The sequence below is a fragment of the Coregonus clupeaformis genome, unplaced genomic scaffold (assembly GCF_020615455.1).
Source record: "Coregonus clupeaformis isolate EN_2021a unplaced genomic scaffold, ASM2061545v1 scaf0695, whole genome shotgun sequence".
NCBI lineage: Eukaryota > Metazoa > Chordata > Actinopteri > Salmoniformes > Salmonidae > Coregonus > Coregonus clupeaformis.
In genome coordinates, this window is record NW_025534150.1 from 190,201 (window position 1) to 211,709 (window position 21,509).

The following is a 21,509-nucleotide window of genomic DNA, read 5'->3' on the forward strand; positions in this document are numbered from 1 at the left end:
ACAGATAATTTGTTCGACATTTATTTGGTAGATGACAATTTAAGCGAAAAAGCACATTTTGTGTGCACCACATTTTTCTTTATGCGGGTTTTATAGTTTCAGGAAAATGTCACCTTTTTGGATGGAAACCTAGCTATATATGCACATCTTAAATCAGGTTACAGACCAGATAACAAGGCGTTCATGACAACTTGTCTGATTAATCAGGCTGTATGTAATGCACGTACTGCATACAGCCTGAAACCTTGAAGTGCAAAATCGTGTAAATGTTCCTAACCAGCCAGAATGTTGAATAACATTACATGTGAACTTACTCTACCGGTTGTCCTTCAGCTGCTCTACATTTGAGTATTCACAGGAAAGTATTGTTAACCAACTGTTTAGAGCGCCGGTAGGTTGTATTTCCGGTGTGTATTTTAGTTCTGACGCACACGACTAAAACACTTGCACAATATGTAAACAACAGCAGAGAGTAACTGAACCACAGACTGCACATTACGAATGATCGGTTTCCTCGCTTTCAGCTGGCAGTGCCAAACCTACCACCTCTCTAAAAAGTATGGTAAACAATCCTTCCTGTCGAGCAGCTGAAGGACCAACTGGTAGAGTACGTTTTAAATTAAATGTTATTCAATATTCTGGCTTAAAAGGAACATTTACACGATTTTGCACTCATGGTTCAGGCTGTATTAAACCAATGAATTGCAGTGGTGTAAAGTACTTAAGTAAAAATAAGCACAATGGTGCTGTTTGCTTAATATAAGGAATCTGAAATGATTTATACTTTTACTTTTGAAGGTATCTTTAGTTTTACTCAAGTATGACAATTGGGTACTTATTCCACCACTGCTGAATAGTGTATTACAGCATGATTAATCAGACAACATAAGACCCTTAGACTTAGCGAGTGCAGCAATATTAGGTCATGCAACACGCGCTAGTCTCTCGCTCACTCTACACAATGGCCAAAACAGAGCAGTTTCGAGGAGCAGTAGAGGACACTGCCCTGAAACTGATTTACCATTGAATGCTCTAGCTCTCAACTGTCCATTTGCACCTCATTTCTAGTTTTTTTCTAGCAATAATTTGCATGAGTTTTTCTTAATTCCTGTGCTCTCTGCAGCTGTCCAGTGAATGTCTGTGGCTGCCTTTAAACAGGCAGCCCGATTCTGATTTTTTTTTTGTTGACCAATCACATAAGATCTTTTCACATCAGATCTTTTTCAGAGTTTATCTGATTGGTCAAAAGACCAATTAGTGAAATAAAGATCAAAATTGGGCTGCCTGTGTAAATGCAGCCTGTCTTCTCTGCAGCAGTTCAGTGAGTGGCTGTGTGACTGCTGCCCAGCAGGGAGGGGTAGTTACCTCCAGCTGAGCTGATAGTTCCTGTTTTCAGGTATTCAGAGCTTGGGGTAGGGCTCGCCTCCTTCCTGTTCCCCCCTCTGTTCCTGATTTCTTTTGTAAAGGAAAGTTTCTTTCTCTCGCTCTCTCTCTGAACACCTCTACAGCAGGAGTTTACATTCAGACTCATATCCCAGATTAAACCAAGGAATCCTCTTTAAAGAAGCATTCTCTACGCCCTGACTGGTTAGTCTTCTCTACACTCTGATACGAGTAAGTATACCTTTTAGAGATGTGTTGGTATGTAATGTTCTCCACCATTCCTGCCTTAGGCGTTTTCCGTTTCTCACCTGGAGCCATTGTTTAAGGTCTGTGATCCTGTTCAACCTGACTGACTGGGTGACTGTAGTATAATTAGACTGACTGCCTCCAAGCTGCTCAAGCATAACTAGGCTACATCGGTCTTCGAAGCTAGCTGTCTACTCAGCCATAACTAGGCTTTATCTGTCTAATCTAGCTGTCTGCTCAGCCATAACTAGGCTTTATCTGTCTAATCTAGCTGTCTACTCAGCCATAACTAGGCTTTATCTGTCTAATCTAGCTGTCTACTCAGCCGTAACTAGGCTGTATCTGTCTAATCTAGCGGTCTGCTCAGCCATAACTAGGCTTTATCTGTCTAATCTAGCTGTCTGCTCAGCCATAACTAGGCTTTATCTGTCTAATCTAGCTGTCTGCTCAGCCATAACTAGGCTTTATCTGTCTAATCTAGCTGTCTGCTCAGCCATAACTAGGCTTTATCTGTCTAATCTAGCTGTCTGCTCAGCCATAACTAGGCTATATCTGTCTAATCTAGCTGTCTACTCAGCCATAACTAGGCTTTATCTGTCTAATCTAGCTGTCTGCTCAGCCATAACTAGGCTTTATCTGTCTAATCTAGCTGTCTGCTCAGCCATAACTAGGCTTTATCTGTCTAATCTAGCTGTCTGCTCAGCCATAACTAGGCTATATCTGTCTAATCTAGCTGTCTGCTCAGCCATAACTAGGCTTTATCTGTCTAATCTAGCTGTCTGCTCAGCCATAACTAGGCTTTATCTGTCTAATCTAGCTGTCTGCTCAGCCATAACTAGGCTATATCTGTCTAATCTAGCTGTCTACTCAGCCATAACTAGGCTTTATCTGTCTAATCTAGCTGTCTGCTCAGCCATAACTAGGCTTTATCTGTCTAATCTAGCTGTCTGCCCAGCCATAACTAGGCTTTATCTGTCTAATCTAGCTGTCTGCTCAGCCATAACTAGGCTTTATCTGTCTAATCTAGCTGTCTGCTCAGCCATAACTAGGCTATATCTGTCTAATCTAGCTGTCTACTCAGCCATAACTAGGCTTTATCTGTCTAATCTAGCTGTCTGCTCAGCCATAACTAGGCTTTATCTGTCTAATCTAGCTGTCTGCTCAGCCATAACTAGGCTTTATCTGTCTAATCTAGCTGTCTGCTCAGCCATAACTAGGCTATATCTGTCTAATCTAGCTGTCTGCTCAGCCATAACTAGGCTTTATCTGTCTAATCTAGCTGTCTGCTCAGCCATAACTAGGCTTTATCTGTCTAATCTAGCTGTCTGCTCAGCCATAACTAGGCTTTATCTGTCTAATCTAGCTGTCTGCTCAGCCATAACTAGGCTTTATCTGTCTAATCTAGCTGTCTGCTCAGCCATAACTAGGCTTTATCTGTCTAATCTAGCTGTCTGCTCAGCCATAACTAGGCTTTATCTGTCTAATCTAGCTGTCTGCTCAGCCATAACTAGGCTTTATCTGTCTAATCTAGCTGTCTGCTCAGCCATAACTAGGCTGTATCTGTGTTCTAATCTAGTTGTCTGCTCAGCCATAACTAGGCTTTATCTGTGTTCTAATCTAGCTGTCTGCTCAGCCATAACTACATATGTGTTCTAATCTAGCTGTCTGCTCAGCAATAACTAGGCTTTATCTGTGATCTAATCTAGCAGTCTGCTCAGCCATAACTACATCTGTGATCTAATCTAGCAGTCTGCTCAGCCATAACTACATCTGTGATCTAATCTAGCAGTCTGCTCAGCCATAACTACATCTGTGTTCTAATCTAGCTGTCTGCTCAGCCATAACTAGGCTTTATCTGTCTAATCTAGCTGTCTGCTCAGCCATAACTACATCGGTCTTCTAATCTAGCTGTCTGCTCAGCCATAACTACATCTGTGTTCTAATCTAGCTGTCTGCTCAGCCATAACCAGGCTTTATCTGTGTAATCTAGCTGTCTGCTCAGCCATAACTAGGCTTTATCTGTCTAATCTAGCTGTCTGCTCAGCCATAACTAGGCTTTATCTGTCTAATCTAGCTGTCTGCTCAGCCATAACTAGGCTTTATCTGTCTAATCTAGCTGTCTGCTCAGCCATAACTACATCTGTGTTCTAATCTAGCTGTCTGCTCAGCCATAACTACATCTGTGTTCTAATCTAGCTGTCTGCTCAGCCATAACTAGGCTTTATCTGTGTAATCTAGCTGTCTGCTCAGCCATAACTACATCTGTGTTATAATCTAGCTGTCTGCTCAGCCATAACTACATCTGTGTTCTAATCTAGCTGTCTGCTCAGATATAACTACATCTGTGTTCTAATCTAGCTGTCTGCTCAGCTATAACTAGGCTTTATCTGTCTAATCTAGCTGTCTACTCAGCCATAACTAGGATACATATGTCTAGTCTAGCTGTCTGCTCAGCCATAACTAGGCTTTATCTGTCTAGTCTAGCTGTCTGCTCAGCCATAACTACATCTGTGTTCTAATCTAGCTGTCTGCTCAGCCATAACTACATCTGTGTTATAATCTAGCTGTCTGCTCAGCCATAACTACATCTGTGTTCTAATCTAGGTGTCTGCTCAGCCATAACTAGGCTTTATCTGTCTAGTCTAGTTGTCTGCTCAGCCATAACTACATCTGTGTTCTAATCTAGCTGTCTGCTCAGCCATAACTAGGCTTTATCTGTCTAATCTAGCTGTCTGCTCAGCCATAACTACCTCGGTCTTCTAATCTAGCTGTCTGCTCAGCCATAACTAGGCTTTATCGGTCTAATCTAGCTGTCTGCTCAGCCATAACTACATCTGTGTTCTAATCTAGCTGTCTGCTCAGCCATAACTACATCTGTGTTCTAATCTAGCTGTCTGCTCAGCCATAACTACATCTGTGTTCTAATCTAGCTGTCTGCTCAGCCATAACTACATCTGTGTTCTAATCTAGCTGTCTGCTCAGCCATAACTACATCTGTGTTCTAATCTAGCTGTCTGCTCAGCCATAACTAGGCTTTATCTGTCTAATCTAGCTGTCTGCTCAGCCATAACTAGGCTTTATCTGTCTAGTCTAGCTGTCTGCTCAGCCATAACTACATCTGTGTTCTAATCTAGCTGTCTGCTCAGCCATAACTACATCTGTGTTCTAATCTAGCTGTCTGCTCAGCCATAACTACATCTGTGTTCTAATCTAGCTGTCTGCTCAGCCATAACTACATCTGTGTTCTAATCTAGCTGTCTGCTCAGCCATAACTAGGCTTTATCTGTCTAATCTAGCTGTCTGCTCAGCCATAACTAGGCTTTATCTGTCTAGTCTAGCTGTCTGCTCAGCCATAACTACATCTGTGTTCTAATCTAGCTGTCTGCTCAGCCATAACTACATCTGTGTTCTAATCTAGCTGTCTGCTCAGCCATAACTACATCTGTGTTCTAATCTAGCTGTCTGCTCAGCCATAACTAGGCTTTATCTGTCTAGTCTAGCTGTCTGCTCAGCCATAACTACATCTGTGTTCTAATCTAGCTGTCTGCTCAGCCATAACTACATCTGTGTTCTAATCTAGCTGTCTGCTCAGCCATAACTACATCTGTGTTCTAATCTAGCTGTCTGCTCAGCCATAACTAGGCTTTATCTGTCTAGACTAGCTGTCTGCTCAGCCATAACCAGGCTTTATCTGTGTAATCTAGCTGTCTGCTCAGCCATAACTAGGCTTTATCTGTCTAATCTAGCTGTCTGCTCAGCCATAACTAGGCTTTATCTGTCTAGTCTAGCTGTCTGCTCAGCCATAACTACATCTGTGTTCTAATCTAGCTGTCTGCTCAGCCATAACTACATCTGTGTTCTAATCTAGCTGTCTGCTCAGCCATAACTACATCTGTGTTCTAATCTAGCTGTCTGCTCAGCCATAACTAGGCTTTATCTGTCTAGTCTAGCTGTCTGCTCAGCCATAACTACATCTGTGTTCTAATCTAGCTGTCTGCTCAGCCATAACTACATCTGTGTTCTAATCTAGCTGTCTGCTCAGCCATAACTACATCTGTGTTCTAATCTAGCTGTCTGCTCAGCCATAACTAGGCTTTATCTGTCTAGACTAGCTGTCTGCTCAGCCATAACCAGGCTTTATCTGTGTAATCTAGCTGTCTGCTCAGCCATAACTACATCTGTGTTATAATCTAGCTGTCTGCTCAGCCATAACTACATCTGTGTTCTAATCTAGCGGTCTGCTCAGCCATAACTAGGCTTTATCTGTGTAATCTAGCTGTCTGCTCAGCCATAACTACATCTGTGTTCTAATCTAGCTGTCTGCTCAGCCATAACTACATCTGTGTTATAATCTAGCTGTCTGCTCAGCCATAAATAGGATACATCTGTCTTCTAATCTAGCTGTCTGCTCAGCCATAACTAGGCTTTATGTGTGTAATCTAGCTGTCTGCTCAGCCATAACTACATCTGTGTTTATAATCTAGCTGTCTGCTCAGCCATAAATAGGATACATCTGTCTTCTAATCTAGCTGTCTGCTCAGCCATAACTAGGCTTTATGTGTGTAATCTAGCTGTCTGCTCAGCCATAACTACATCTGTGTTTATAATCTAGCTGTCTGCTCAGCCATAACTAGGATACATCTGTCTTCTATTCAAAAAATCAAATCAAATTTTATTTCACATGCGCCGAATACAGCAGGTGTAGACCTTAACGTGAAATGCTTACTTACAAACCCTTAAACAACAATGCTGTTCAAGAAATAGAGTTTAGAAAATATATTACAATAACGAGGCTATATACAGGTGGTACCGGTACAGAGTCAATGTGTGGCGGTACAGGTTAGTCGAGGTAATATGTACATGTAGGTAGGAGTAAAGTGACTATACATAGATAATAAACAGAGTAGCAGCAGTGTAAAAACAAATGGGGGGGGGGTCAATGTAAATAGTCAGTGTGGCCATTTTGATTAATTGTTCAGCAGTCTTATAGCTTGTGGGTAGAAGCTGTTAAGGAGCCTTTTGGGCCTAGACTTGGCGTTCCGGTACAGCTTGCCGTGCGGTAGCAGAGAGAACAGTCTGACTTGGGTGACTGGAGTCTTCAACAATTTTTTGGGCCTTCCTCTGAAACCACCAAGTATATACAGTTGAAGTCGGAAGTTTACATACACCTTTCCTCCTGACAGCGGGTGTAACTGAGTCAGGGTTGTAGGCCTCCTTGCTCGCGCACGCTTTTTCAGTTCTGCCCACACATTTTCTATAGGATTGAGGTCAGGGCTTTGTGATGGCCACTCCAATACCTTGACTTTGTTGTCCTTAAGCCATTTTGCCACAACTTTGGAAGTATATTTGGGGTCATTGTCCATTTGGATGACCCATTTGCGACCAACTTCCTGACTGATGTCTTGAGCTGTTGCTTCAATATATCCACATAATTTTCCTTCCTCATGATGCCATCTATTTTGTGAAGTGCACCAGTCCTTCCTACAGCAAAGCACCCCCACAGCATGATGCTGCCACCACCGTGCTTCACGGTTGGGATGGTGTTCTTCAGCTTGCAAGCCTTCCCCCTTTTTCCTCCAAACATAACGATAGTCATTATGGCCAAACAGTTCTATTTTTGTTTAATCAGACCAGAGGACATTTCTCCAAAAAGTACGATCTTTGTCCCCATGTGCAGTTGCAAACCGTAGTCTGGCTATTTTTATGGCGGTTTTGGAGCAGTGGCTTCTTCCTTGCTGAGCGGCCTTTCAGGTTATGTCAATATAGGACTCGTTTTACTGTGGATATAGATACTTTTGTACCTTTCCTCCAGCATCTTCACAAGGTCCTTTGCTGTTGTTCTGGGGTTGATTTGCACTTTTCACACCAAAGTACGTTCATCTCTAGGAGACCGAACGCGTCTCCTTCCTGAGCGGTATGACGGCTGCGTGGTCCCATGGTGTTTATACTTGCGTACTATTGTTTGTACAGATGACCGTGGTACCTTCAGGCGTTTGGAAATTGCTCCCAAGGATGAACCAGACTTGTGGCGGTCTACAATTTTTTTTCTGATTTATTTTGATTTTCCGATGATGTCAAGCAGAGAGGCACTGAGTTTGAAGGTAGACCTTGAAATACATCCACAGGTACACCTCCAATTGACTCAAATAATGTCAGAATCTTCTGATAGGCTAATTAAAGCCATGACATCATTTTCTGGAATTTTCCAAGCTGTTTAAAGGCACAGTCAACTTTAGTGTATGTAAACTTCTGACCCTCTGGAATTGTGATACAGTGAATTTTAAGTGAAATAATTGGTCTGTGAACAATTGTTGGAAAAATTACTTGTCATGCACAAAGTAGTTGTCCTAACCGACTTGCCAAAACTATAGTTTGTTAAGAAATTTGTGGAGTGGTTGAAAAACAAGTTAATGACTCCAACCTAAGTGTATGTAAACTTCCGACTTCAACTGTAGGTCCTGGATGGCAGGAAGCTTGGCCCCAGTGATGTACTGGGCCATACGCACGACCCTCTGTAGCGCCTTAGTCGGATGCCGATCAGTTTCCATACCAGGCAGTTATGCAACTGGTCAGGATGCTCTCGATGGTGCAGCTGTATAACCTTTTGAGGATCTAGGGACCCATGCCAAATCTTTTCAGTCTCCTGAGGGGGAAAAGGCATTGTCGTGCCCTCTTCACAACTTTCTTGGTGTGTTTGGACCATGATAGTTTGTTGGTGATGTGGACACCAAGGAACTTGAAACTCTCGACCCGCTCCACCAAAGCCATGTCTATGTGTATGGGGGCGTGTTCAGCCCTCCTTTTCCTGTAGTCCACGATCAGCTCCTTTTGTCTTGCTCACGTTGAGGAAGAGGTTGTTGTCCTGGCACCACACTGCCAGGTCTCTGACTTCGTCCCTATAGGCTGTCTCATCGTTGTCTGTGATCAGGCTTACCACAGTTGTTGTCAGCAAACTTAATGATGGTGTTTTGAGTCGTGCCTGGCCAAGCAGTCATGGGTGAACAGGGAGTACAGGAGGGGACTGAGCACGCACCCCTGAGGGGCCCCCGTGTTGAGGATCAGCGTGGCAGATGTGTTGTTGCATACCCTTACCACCTGGGGGCGGCCCGTCAGGAAGTCCAGGATCCTGTTGCAGAGGGAGGTGTTCAGTCCCAGGGTCCTTACTTAGTGATGAGCTTTGTGGGCAGTATGGTGTTGAGTGCTGAGCTGTAGTCAATGAACAGCATTCTCACAGGTGTTCCTTTTGGAAAGGTGGGAAAGGGCAGTGTGGAGTGCGATTGAGATTGCGTCATCTGTGGATCTGTTGGGGCGGTATGCGAATAGGAGTGGGTCTAGGGTTTCCTGGATGATGGTGTTGATGTGAGCCATGACCAGCTTTTCAAAGCACTTCATGGCTACCGACGTGATTGCTATGGGGTAGTCATTTAGGCAGGTTACCTTCGCTTTTCATGGTGGTCTGCTTGAAACATGTAGGTATTACAGACTCGGTCAGGGAGAGGTTGAAAATGTAGGTGAAGACACTTACCAGTTGGTCCACGCATGCTCTGAGTACACGTCCTGGAAATCCGTCTGGCCCCGCGGCCTTGTGAATGTTGACCTGTTTAAAGGTCTTGCTCACATCTGCAACGGAGAGCTTGATCACACAGTCGTCCGGAACAGCTGGTGTGCTCATACATGCTTCAGTGTTGCTTGCCTCGAAGCGAGCATAAAAGGCATTTAGCTCGTCTGGTAGGCTGACGTCACTGGGCAGCTTGCCCGCTGGGACCCCTTTGTAGGCCGTAATAGTTTGTAAGCCCTGGCACATCTGACGAGTTTCAGAGCCGGTGTTGTAAGATTCAATTTTCGTCCTTATTGACACTTTGCCTGTTTGATGGTTCGTCTGAAGGCATTGCAGGATTTCTTAAAAGCGTCCGGATTAGTGTCCTCCTTGAAAGCGGCAGCTCTAGCCTTTAGCTCAGTGCGGATATTGCCTGTAATCCATGGCTTCTGGTTGGGATATGTACGTACGGTCACTATGGTCAGATTTGCCAAATGGAGGGCGAGGGAGAGCTTTGAAGGATTCTCTGTGTTTTGGAGTAAAGGTGGTCTAGAGTTGTTTTTCCTCTGGTTGCACGTGACGTGCTGGTTGAATTGAGGTCAAACGGATTTGTTTGCCTGCGTTAAAGTTCCCGGCCACTAGGAGCGCCTCTTCTGGATGAGCATTTTCTTGTTTGCTTATGGCCTTATACAACTCGTTGAGTGCGGTCTTAGTGCCAGCATCGGTTTGTGGAAGAATATAGATAAACTCTCTTGGTAGATCTATCAATCAATCAAATGTATTTATAAAGCCCTTTTTACATCAGCAGATGTCACAAAATGCTATACAGAAACCCAGCCTTAAACTCCAAAGAGCAAGCAATGCAGATGTACAGTGAGGGAAAAAAGTATTTGATTCCCCTGCTGATTTTGTACGTTTGCCCACTGACAAAGAAATGATCAGTCTATAATTTTAATGGTAGGTTTATTTGAACAGTGAGAGACAGAATAACAACAAAAAAATCCAGAAAAACGCATGTCAAAAATTTTATACATTGATTGGCATTTTCATGAGGGAAATAAGTATTTGACCCCCTCTCAATCAGAAAGATTTCTGGCTCTTACGTGTCTTTTATACAGGTAACGAGCTGAGATTAGGAGCACACTCTTAAAGGGAGTGCTTCTAATCTCAGTTTGTTACCTGTATAAAAGACACCTGTCCACAGAAGCAATCAATCAATCCGATTCCGAACTCTCCACCATGGCCAAGACCAAAGAGCTCTCCAAGGATGTCAGGGACAAGATTGTAGACCTACACAAGGCTGGAATGGGCTACAAGACCATCGCCAAGCAGCTTGGTGAGAAGGTGACAACAGTTGGTGCGATTATTCGCAAATGAAAGAAACAGAAGGACTGTCAATCTCCCTCGTCCTGGGGCTCCATGCAAGATCTCAACTCGTGGAGATGCAATGATCATGAGAGCGGTGAGGAATCAGCCCAGAACTACACGGGAGGATCTTGTCAATGATCTCAAGGCAGCTGGGACCATAGTCACCAAGAAAACAATTGGTAACACACTACGCCGTGAAGGACTGAAATCCTGCAGCGCCCGCAAGGTCCCCCTGCTCAAGAAAGCACATATACAGGCCCGTCTGAAGTTTGGCAATGAACATCTGAATGATTCAGAGGAGAACTGGGTGAAAGTGTTGTGGTCAGATGAGACCAAAATCGAGCTCTTTGGCATCAACTCAACTCGCCATGTTTGGAGGAGGAATGCTGCCTATGACCCCAAGAACACCATCCCCACCGTCAAACATGGAGGTGGAAACATTATGCTTTGGGGGTGTTTTTCTGCTAAGGGGACAGGACAACTTCACCGCATCAAAGGGATGATGGACGGGGCCATGTACCGTCAAATTTTGGGTGAGAACCTCCTTCCCTCAGCCAGGGCATTGAAAATGGGTCATGGATGGGTATTCCAGCAAGAGAACGACCCAAAACACACGGCCAAGGCAACAAAGGAGTGGCTCAAGAAGAAGCACATTAAGGTCCTGGAGTGGCCTAGCCAGTCTCCAAACCTTAATCCCATAGAAAATCTGTGGAGGGAGCTGAAGGTTCGAGTTGCCAAACGTCAGGCTCGAAACCTAAATGACTTGGAGAAGATCTGCAAAGAGGAGTGGGACAAAATCCCTCCTGAGATGTGTGCAAACCTGGTGGCCAACTACAACAATCGTCTGACCTCTGTGATTGCCAACAAGGGTTTTGCCACCACGTACTAAGTCATGTTTTGCAGAGGGGTCAAATACTTATTTCCCTCATTTAAAATGCAAATCAATTTATAACATTTTTGACATGCGTTTTTCTGGATTTTTTTGTTGTTATTCTGTCTCTCACTGTTCAAATAAACCTACCATTAAAATTATAGACTGATCATGTCTTTGTCAGTGGGCAAACGTACAAAATCAGCAGGGGATCAAATACTTTTTTCCCTCACTGTGTGTTTATATATATATATACACACACACACACACACACACACACACACACACACACAGTGGGGAGAATTATGAGAGTATTTGATACACTGCCGATTTTGCAGGTTTTCCTACTTACAAAGCATGTAGAGGTTTTATCATAGGTACACTTCAACTGTGAGAGACGGAATCTAAAACAAAAATCCAGAAAATCACATTGTATGATTTTTAAGTAATTAATTTGCATTTTATTGCATGACATAAGTATTTGATACATCAGAAAAGCAGAACTTAATATTTGGTACAGAAACCTTTGTTTGCAATTGCAGAGATCATACGTTTCCTGTAGGTCTTGACCAGGTTTGCACACACTGCAGCAGGGATTTTGGCCCACTCCTCCATACAGACCTTCTCCAGATCCTTCAGGTTTCTGGGTTGTCGCTGGGCAATACGGACTTTCAGCTCCCTCCAAAGATTTTCTATTGGGTTCAGGTCTGGAGACTGGCTAGGTCACTCCAGGACCTTGAGATGCTTCTTACGGAGCCACTCCTTAGTTGCCCTGGCTGTGTGTTTCGGGTCGTTGTCATGCTGGAAGACCCAGCCACGACCCATCTTCAATGCTCTTACTGAGGGAAGGAGCTTGTTGGCCAAGATCTCGCGAAACAATGCCCCATCCATCCTCCCCTCAATACGGTGCAGTCTTCCTGTCCCCTTTGCAGAAAAGCATCCCCAAATAATGTTTCCACCTCCTTGCTTCACGGTTGGGATGGTGTTCTTGGGGTTCTACTCATCCTCCTTCCTCCAAACACGGCGAGTGGAGTTTAGACCAAAAAGCTCTATTTTTGTCTCATCAGACCACATGACCTTCTCCCATTCCTCCTCTGAATCATCCAGATGGTCATTGGCAAACTTCAGATGGGTCTGGACATGCGCTGGCTTGAGCAGGGGGACCTTGTGTGCGCTGCAGGATTTTAATCCATGACGGCGTTGTGTGTTACTAATGGTTTTCTTTGAGACTGTTGTCCCAGCTCTCTTCAGGTCATTGACCAGGTCCTGCCGTGTATCAATCAATCAATCAATTTTATTTTAGCAGGTCAGGCTTGGTCCTGTTTGTGGGTGAGTCCCAGAAAGAGGGCCAATTATCCACAAATGTTATCTTTTGGGAGGGGCAGAAAACAGTTTTCAACCAGCGATTAAGTGCTGAGACTCTGCTGTAGAGCTCGTCACTTCCCCTAACTGGGAGGGGGGAAGGAGCTTGTTCTGAGCTGATCCCTCACCTTCCTCATGATAATTGATGCCCCACGAGGTGAGATCTTGCTTGGAGCCCCAGACCGAGGGTGATTGACCGTCATCTTGAACTTCTTCCATTTTCAAATAATTGCGCCAACAGTTGTTGCCTTCTCACCAAGCTGCTTGCCTATTGTCCTGTAGCCCTTCCCAGCCTTGTGCAGGTCTACAATTGTATCCCTGATGTCCTTACACAGCTCTCTGGTCTTGGCCATTGTGGAGAGGTTGGAGTCTGTTTGATTGAGTGTGGACAGGTGTCTTTTATACAGGTAACAAGTTCAAACAGGTGCAGTTAATACAGGTAATGAGTGGAGAACAGGAGGGCTTCTTAAAGAAAAACGAACAGGTCTGTGAGAGCCGGAATTCTTACTGGTTGGTAGGTGATCAAATACTTATGTCATGTAATAAAATGCAAATTAATTACTTAAAAATCCTACAATGTGATTTTCTGGATTTTTGTTTTAGATTCTGTCTCTCACAGTTGAAGTGTACCTATGATAAAAATTACAGACCTCTACATGCTTTGTAAGTAGGAAAACCTGCAAATCGGCAGTGTATCAAATACTTGTTCTTCCCACTGTATACTGAGATCATGTGACACTTAGATTGCGCTCAGGTGGACTTTATTTAACTAATTATGTGACTTCTGAAGGTAATTGGTTGCACCAGATCTTATTTAGGGGCTTCATAGCAAAGGGTGAATCCATATGCACCCACCACTTTTCCGTTATTTATTTTTTATAATTTTTATATTTTCAGTTCACCAATTTGGACTATTTTTTGTATGTCCATTATTTTTTGTATTTTTATTTTATTTAACCTTTATTTAACCAGGTAAGCCAGTTGAGAACAAGTTCTCATTTGGATGTGAACTTGTAGTGGTCCTCTGTAGCTCAGCTGGTAGAGCACGGTGCTTGTAACGCCAAGGTAGTGGGTTCGATCCCCGGGACCACCCATACACAAAAATGTATGCACGCATGATTGTAAGTCGCTTTGGATAAAAGCGTCTGCTGAATGGCATATTATTATATTATTTACAACAGCGACCTGGCCAAGATAAAGCAAAGCAGTGCGATTTAAAAACAACACAGAGTTACATATGGGATAAACAAAACGTACAGTCAATAACACAATTGAAAATATATATACAGTGTGTGCAAATGTAGTAAGTTATGGAGGTAAGGCAATAAATAGGCCATACTGCAAAATAATTACAATTAGTATTAACACTGGAATGCTAGATGTGCAAGAGATTATGTGCAAATAGAGATACTGGGGTGCAAATGAGCAAAATAAATAACAATATGGGGATGAGGTTGTTGGGTGGGCTAATTACAGATGGGCTGTGTACAGTTGCAGTGATTGGTAAGCTGCTCTGACAACTGATGCTTAAAGTTAGTGAGGGAGATAAGTCTCCAGCTTTCATTACATGAAATCAAAATCAAAATCCATTTAAATTACAGGTTGTGATGCAACAAAATAGGGAAAACGCCAAGGGGGGGGGGGATTAATACTTTTGCAAGGCACTGTAGCTCTTTCAGTAGTTTAGTTGGAATAGGATCCAGTATGCAGCTTGAAGGTTTAGAGGCCATGACTATGTTCATGAATGTGTCGAGATACAGGATAAAAAAACGTGAGTGTCTCCATTGATCCTAGGTCCTGGCAGTTCTGTGCAGACTCAGGACAACTGAGCATTGGAGAAATACGCAGATTCAATGTGGAGTCCATAATTTGCTTTCTAATGATCATGAGTGAGGGCTCTTCGATATTGCACGGTACTGTCTTTCCAAGCTAGTCGGAAGACAGTTTGCTTCAGCGCCATTTCCGTTCCAATTTTCTGGAAGCTTGCTTCAGGGCTCTGGTATTTTCTGTATACCAGGGAGCAAATTTCTTGTTACGAAAGTTTTTTGTTTTTAGGGGTGTGACTGCATCTAGGGTATAGCGCAAGGTTAAATTAAGATCCTCAGTTAGGTGGTTAACCGATTGTTGTACTCCGACGTCCTTGGGTAGGTGGAGGGAGTCTGGAAGGGTATCTAGGGTTCTTTGGGTTGTCCAAGAATTTATAGCACGGCTTTTGATGGTCCTTGGTTGGGGTCTGAGCAGATTATTTGTTGCGATTGCAAACGTAAAGAAATGGTGGTCCGACAGTCCAGGATTATGAGTAAAAACATTTAGATCCACAATATTTATTCCACGGGACAAAACTAGATCTAGTGTATGACTGTGGCAATGAGTAGGTCCGGAGACATGTTGGACAAAACCCACTGAGTCTGTGGACTTTTCCATGTGATTATTAAAGGCACCAAAATATGAATATTATCTGCCATGACTACAAGGTCCGATGGGAATTCAGGGAAGTCAGTGAGGAACGCTTTATACGGCCCAGGAGGCCTGTAAACAGTAGCTATAAAAAGGGATTGAGTCGGCTGCATAGATTTCATGACTAGAACCTCAAAATAATAAAACGCAGTAATTTTGCTGTCATAAATGTTAGCAACACCTTCGCCTTTGCGGGATGCGCGGGGGATATGGTCACTAGTGTAACCAGGAGGAGAGGCCTCATTTAACACAGTAAATTCATCAGGCTTAAGCCATGTTTCAGTCAGGCCAATCACATCAAGATTATGATCAGTGATTAGTACATTGACTATGACTCCTTTGGAAGTGAGGGATCTAACATTAAGTAACCCTATATTGAGATGTGAAATATCACAATCTCTTTCAATAATGACAGGAATGGAGGAGGTCTTTATTCCAGTGAGATTGCTAAGGCGAATACCGCCATGTTTTGTTTTGCCTGACCTAGATCGAGGCACAGACACGGTCTCAACAGGGATAGCTGAGCTGACTACACTGACTGTGCTAGTGGCAGACTCCACTAAGCTGTCAGGCTGGCTAACAGCCTGCTGCCTGGCCTGCACCCTGTCTCATTGGGCTGGCTAACAGCCTGCTGCCTGGCCTGCACCCTGTCTCATTGTGGAGCTAGAGGAGTTAGAGCCCTGTCTATGTTGGTAGATAAGATGAGAGCACCCCTCCATCTAGGATGGAGTCCATCACTCCTCAGCAGGCCAGGCTTGGTCCTGTAGCACCCCTCCAGCTAGGATGGAGTCCATCACTCCTCAGCAGGCCAGGCTTGGTCCTGTTTCTGGGTGAGTCCCAGAAAGAGGGCCAATTATCTACGAATTCTATCTTTTGGGACGGACAGAAAACAGTTCTCAAACAGCGATTGAGTTGTGAGACTCTGCTGTAGAGCTCATCACTCCTCCCCCTAACTGGGAGGGGCCAGAGACAATTACTGCTGTAGAGCTCATCACTCCCCCAAACTGGGAGGGGCCAGAGACAATTACTGCTGTAGAGCTCATCACTCCTCCCCCTAACTGGGAGGGGGCCAGAGACAATTACTCAATTCCGACACATCTTTCTAGCTAATTTACACGATGAAGCTATGTTGCGTTTGGTGACCTCTGACTTTTTCATCCTAACATCGTTGGTGCCAACGTGGATAACAATATCCCTATACTCTCTACACTCGCCAGTTTTACCCTTAGCCAGCACCATCTTCAGATTAGCCTTTATGTCGGTAGCCCTGCCCCCTGGGTAACAGTGTATGATCGCTGGATGATTATTTTTAAGTCTAATATTGCGGGTAATAGAGTCGCAAATGACTAGGGTTTTCAATTAGTCAGATAATGGTGGGAGGCTTCGGCAGCTCAGACCCCGTAACGGGTGGAGGAGAGAACTGAGAAGGCTCTGCCTCTGACTCCGACTCGTTGCTTAATGGGGAGAACCGGTTGAAAGTTTGTCGGCTGAATGAGCGACACCGGTTGAGCATGCCAACAACATTTCTTTCCAGAAGCCTTGAGAAAATTGTCCGGCTGCGTGGACTCTGAGAGGGGATTTATACTACTATCTGTACTTACTGGTGGCACAGACGCTCTTTCATCCTTACCTACAATTAAATTGCCCTTGCCTAAGGATTGCATCTGAAGCTGTACTTGCAGCACGGCTATCCTCACCATAAGGCGATAGTTCTCCTGTATATTATGAGTACAGCGACTGCAATTAGATGGCATAGGGTTAATGTTACTACTTAGCTTCGGCTGGTGGAGGTCCTGTAGAACCATGTCCAGATAAAGGGTCCTGTAGAACCATGTCCAGATAAAGGGTCCTGTAGAACCATGTCCAGATAAAGGGTCCTGTAGAACCATGTCCAGATAAAGGGTCCTGTAGAACCATGTCCAGATAAAGGGTCCTGTAGAACCATGTCCAGATAAAGGGTCCTGTAGAACCATGTCCAGATAAAGGGTCCTGTAGAACCATGTCCAGATAAAGCCTCCTGTAGAACCATGTCCAGATAAAGGGTCCTGTAGAACCATGTCCAGATAAAGCCTCCCGTAGAACCATGTCTGATAGCCATAACTAGGACACATCTGTCTTCTATTCTAGGTGTTTGTTCAGCCATAACTAGGACACATCTGTCTTCTATTCTAGGTGTTTGTTCAGCCATAACTAGGATACATCTGTCTTCTATTCTAGGTGTTTGTTCAGCCATAACTAGGACACATCTGTCTACTATTCTAGGTGTTGTTGTTTTTTTGTTTTTTATATATATATATATATATTTGGGGGGAATGGATCAGCTTAATATTGCAGAAAGATTGTATCTTCTATCAATGTAATTGTCTGCATCACTTCCAATCCCCCATGTTTATTTTTATTTTTATATATATACTCCCCTTTATTACTTTTCAACCCCACCATCCTTTCCCTACTTGGAGTAAATTAGTGAACAACAATGCCCAGGCCTCTACTTCCGGTCTATACTTACTATCTACACCTTATGGACAGAGTTAATTTTACAATAATTCTATTATATATATATATATAGAGATTTTTTATTTTTATTTTTTTGCCCCTGAACTTCTTCTACTCTCAAACTCTCCGATCATTTTCATGATGTCCATCTGGTTTGCTTTTATATGCCATATCTTTCTAACTGTGCTCCTTCCCAAAAGCTCCCAACATACAACCTATATACTTATTATGGACACAGTATGCTTACATTATTAGCTATCTTTGTTATTATTTGTTGTTATTTGTTATTAGTCCCATCCTTTAACTCTATTTAATACCTCACATCTCTTAACACCATCCATATAGGATTTCTATTTGCCATATATATTTCAACCGTACTGTGATGTTTTACAAAAATTCTGAACCTTTCTATTCTCATTGCTTCTACAGATTGTGAATTAAAAATAAACATTTTTGCTAAAAGTATTATTATATTATTGAATGATTGACTATGACTTTTCAGATCACCCAGTAATGCTATCTGCAAGGTTAGTTCCAGGTAAATATTGCAATCCTTTAGCCATTCCTGGACCTGTGTCCAAACACAAGCTACAAATGGACAGAACCAAAACAAATGATCTAATGATTCTGTCTCTTCACAGCAAAACCTGCAGAGCTGGGAAGATTGTATCCCCCATATAAATAACATTCTATTGGGTTAGGGTTAGGGTTAGGTGTTTGTTCAGCCATAACTAGGACACATCTGTCTTCTATTCTAGGTGTTTGTTCAGCCATAACTAGGACACATCTGTCTTCTATTCTAGGTGTTTGTTCAGCCATAACTAGGACACATCTGTCTTCTATTCTAGGTGTTTGTTCAGCCATAACTAGGACACATCTGTCTTCTATTCTAGGTGTTTGTTCAGCCATAACTAGGACACATCTGTCTTCTATTCTAGGTGTTTGTTCAGACATAACTAGGATACATCTGTCTTCTATTCTAGGTGTTTGTTCAGACATAACTAGGCTACATATGTATTGTAATCTAGCTGTCTACTCAGCCATAACTAGGCTATATCTGTCTAATCCAGCTGTCTACTCAGCCATAACTAGGCTTTATCTGTCTAATCTAGCTGTCTGCTCAGCCATAACTAGGCTTTATCTGTCTAATCTAGCTGTCTACTCAGCCATAACTAGGCTTTATCTGTCTATCTAGCTGTCTACTCAGCCATAACTAGGCTATATCTGTCTAATCTAGCTGTCTGCTCAGCCATAACTAGGCTATATCTGTCGAATCTAGCTGTCTGCTCTGCCATAACTAGGCTTTATCTGTCTAATCTAGCTGTCTACTCAGCCATAACTAGGCTTTATCTGTCTAATCTAGCTGTCTGCTCAGCCATAACTAGGCTATATCTGTCTAATCTAGCTGTCTGCTCAGCCATAACTAGGCTTTATCTGTCTAATCTAGCTGTCTACTCAGCCATAACTAGGCTATATCTGTCTAATCTAGCTGTCTACTCAGCCATAACTAGGCTATATCTGTCTAATCTAGCTGTCTGCTCAGCCATAACTAGGCTTTATCTGTCTAATCTAGCTGTCTGCTCAGCCATAACTAGGCTTTATCTGTCTAATCTAGCTGTCTGCTCAGCCATAACTAGGCTTTATCTGTCTAATCTAGCTGTCTGCTCAGCCATAACTAGGCTTTATCTGTCTAATCTAGCTGTCTGCTCAGCCATAACTAGGCTTTATCTGTCTAATCTAGCTGTCTACTCAGCCATAACTAGGCTTTATCTGTCTAATCTAGCTGTCTACTCAGCCATAACTAGGCTTTATCTGTCTAATCTAGCTGTCTGCTCAGCCATAACTAGGCTATATCTGTCGAATCTAGCTGTCTACTCAGCCATAACTAGGCTTTATCTGTCTAATCTAGCTGTCTACTCAGCCATAACTAGGCTATATCTGTCTAATCTAGCTGTCTGCTCAGCCATAACTAGGCTATATCTGTCGAATCTAGCTGTCTGCTCTGCCATAACTAGGCTTTATCTGTCTAATCTAGCTGTCTACTCAGCCATAACTAGGCTTTATCTGTCTAATCTAGCTGTCTGCTCAGCCATAACTAGGCTATATCTGTCTAATCTAGCCGTCTGCTCAGCCATAACTAGGCTTTATCTGTCTAATCTAGCTGTCTACTCAGCCATAACTAGGCTATATCTGTCTAATCTAGCTGTCTGCTCAGCCATAACTAGGCTTTATCTGTCTAATCTAGCTGTCTACTCAGCCATAACTAGGCTGTATCTGTCTAATCTAGCTGTCTGCTCAGCCATAACTAGGCTTTATCTGTCTAATCTAGCTGTCTACTCAGCCATAACTAGGCTGTATCTGTCTAATCTAGCTGTCTGCTCAGCCATAACTAGGCTTTATCTGTCTAATCTAGCTGTCTGCTCAGCCATAACTAGGTTACGTGTGTCTTCTAATCTATTTGTCTGCTCAGCCATAATTAGGCAATATACACTACCGGTCAAAAGTTTGAACACCTACTCATTCAAGGGTTTATCTTTATTTTTACTATTTTCTACATTGTAGAATAATAGTGAAGACACAAACTATGAAATAACACATATGGAATCATGTAGTAACCAAAAAAGTGTTAAACAAATCAAAATATATTTTATATTTGAGGTTCTTCAAATAGCCACCCTTTTCCTTGATGTCAGCTTTGCACACTCTTGGCATTCTCTCAACCAGCTTCACCTGGAATGCTTTTCCAACAGTCTTGAAGGAGTTCCCACTTATGCTGAGCACTTGTTGGCTGCTTTTCCTTCACTCTGCGGTCCGACTCATCCCAAACCTTCTCAATTGGGTTGAGGTCGGGGATTGTGGAGCCCAGGTCATCTGATGCAGCACTACATCACTCTCTTCCTTGGTAAACATAGCCCTTACAGAGCCTGGAGGTGTGTTGGGTCATTGTGCTGTTGAAAAAAATGTAATAGATAGTCCCACTAAGCCCAAACCAGATGGGATGGCGCATCGCTGCAGATCACTGTCACCAGGAAAGCACCATCACACCATCTCCTCCCTGCTTTACGGTGTGAAATACACGTGCGGAGGTTGGAACCAAAAATCTCAAATTTGGACTACAGACCAAAGGACAGATTTCCACCGGTCTAATATCTCTTCTTCTTATTGGTGTCCTTTAGTAGTGGTTTCTTTGCAGCAATTCGACTATGAAGGCCTAAATCAGTCTCCTCTGAACAATTGATGTTGAGATGTGTCTGTTACTTGAACTCTGTGAAGCATTTATTTGGGCTGCAATTTCTGATGCTGGTAACTCTAATGACATTATCCTCTGCAGCAGAGGTAACTCTGGGTCTTCCATTCCTGTGGCGGTCCTCATGAGAGCCAGTTTCGTCATAGCGCTTGATGGTTTTTGTGACTGCACTTGACGGGTTGACTGACCTACATGTCTTAAAGTAATGATGGACTGTCATTTCTCTTTGCTTATTTGAGCTGTTCTTGCCATAATATGGACTTGGTCTTTTACCAAATAGGGCTATCATCTGTATACCCCCCCTACCTTGTCACAACACAACTGATTGGCTCAAACGCATTAAGAAGGAAAGAAATTCCACGAATTAACTTTTAAGAAGGCACACCTGTTAATTGAAATGCATTCCAGGTGACTACCTCATGAAGCTGGTTGAGAGAATGCCAAGAGTGTGCAAAGCTGTCAAGGCAAAGGGTGGGTATTTGAAGAATCTCAAATCTCAAATATATTTATTTTGGTTACTACATGATTCCATATGTGTTATT

At 43.1% G+C, this 21,509-nt stretch overlaps 1 protein-coding gene across 2 annotated transcripts in view; it reads left to right on the plus strand.

The window, feature by feature from the left end:
• The first annotated feature begins 482 nt into the window (after window positions 1-482).
• The window catches only part of LOC121559370 (interphotoreceptor matrix proteoglycan 2-like), a 39,775-nt gene continuing 18,748 nt past the window's right edge, over window positions 483-21,509 (plus strand). The window contains exons 1-2 of one of the 2 annotated variants that reach the window (XM_041872602.1): window positions 483-607; window positions 1,509-1,614. The gene's annotated coding sequence lies outside the window, so the exon portion shown is untranslated. The remainder of the gene's footprint in view (window positions 608-1,508; window positions 1,615-21,509) is intronic. The other variant, XM_041872603.1, reaches the window with a different exon arrangement.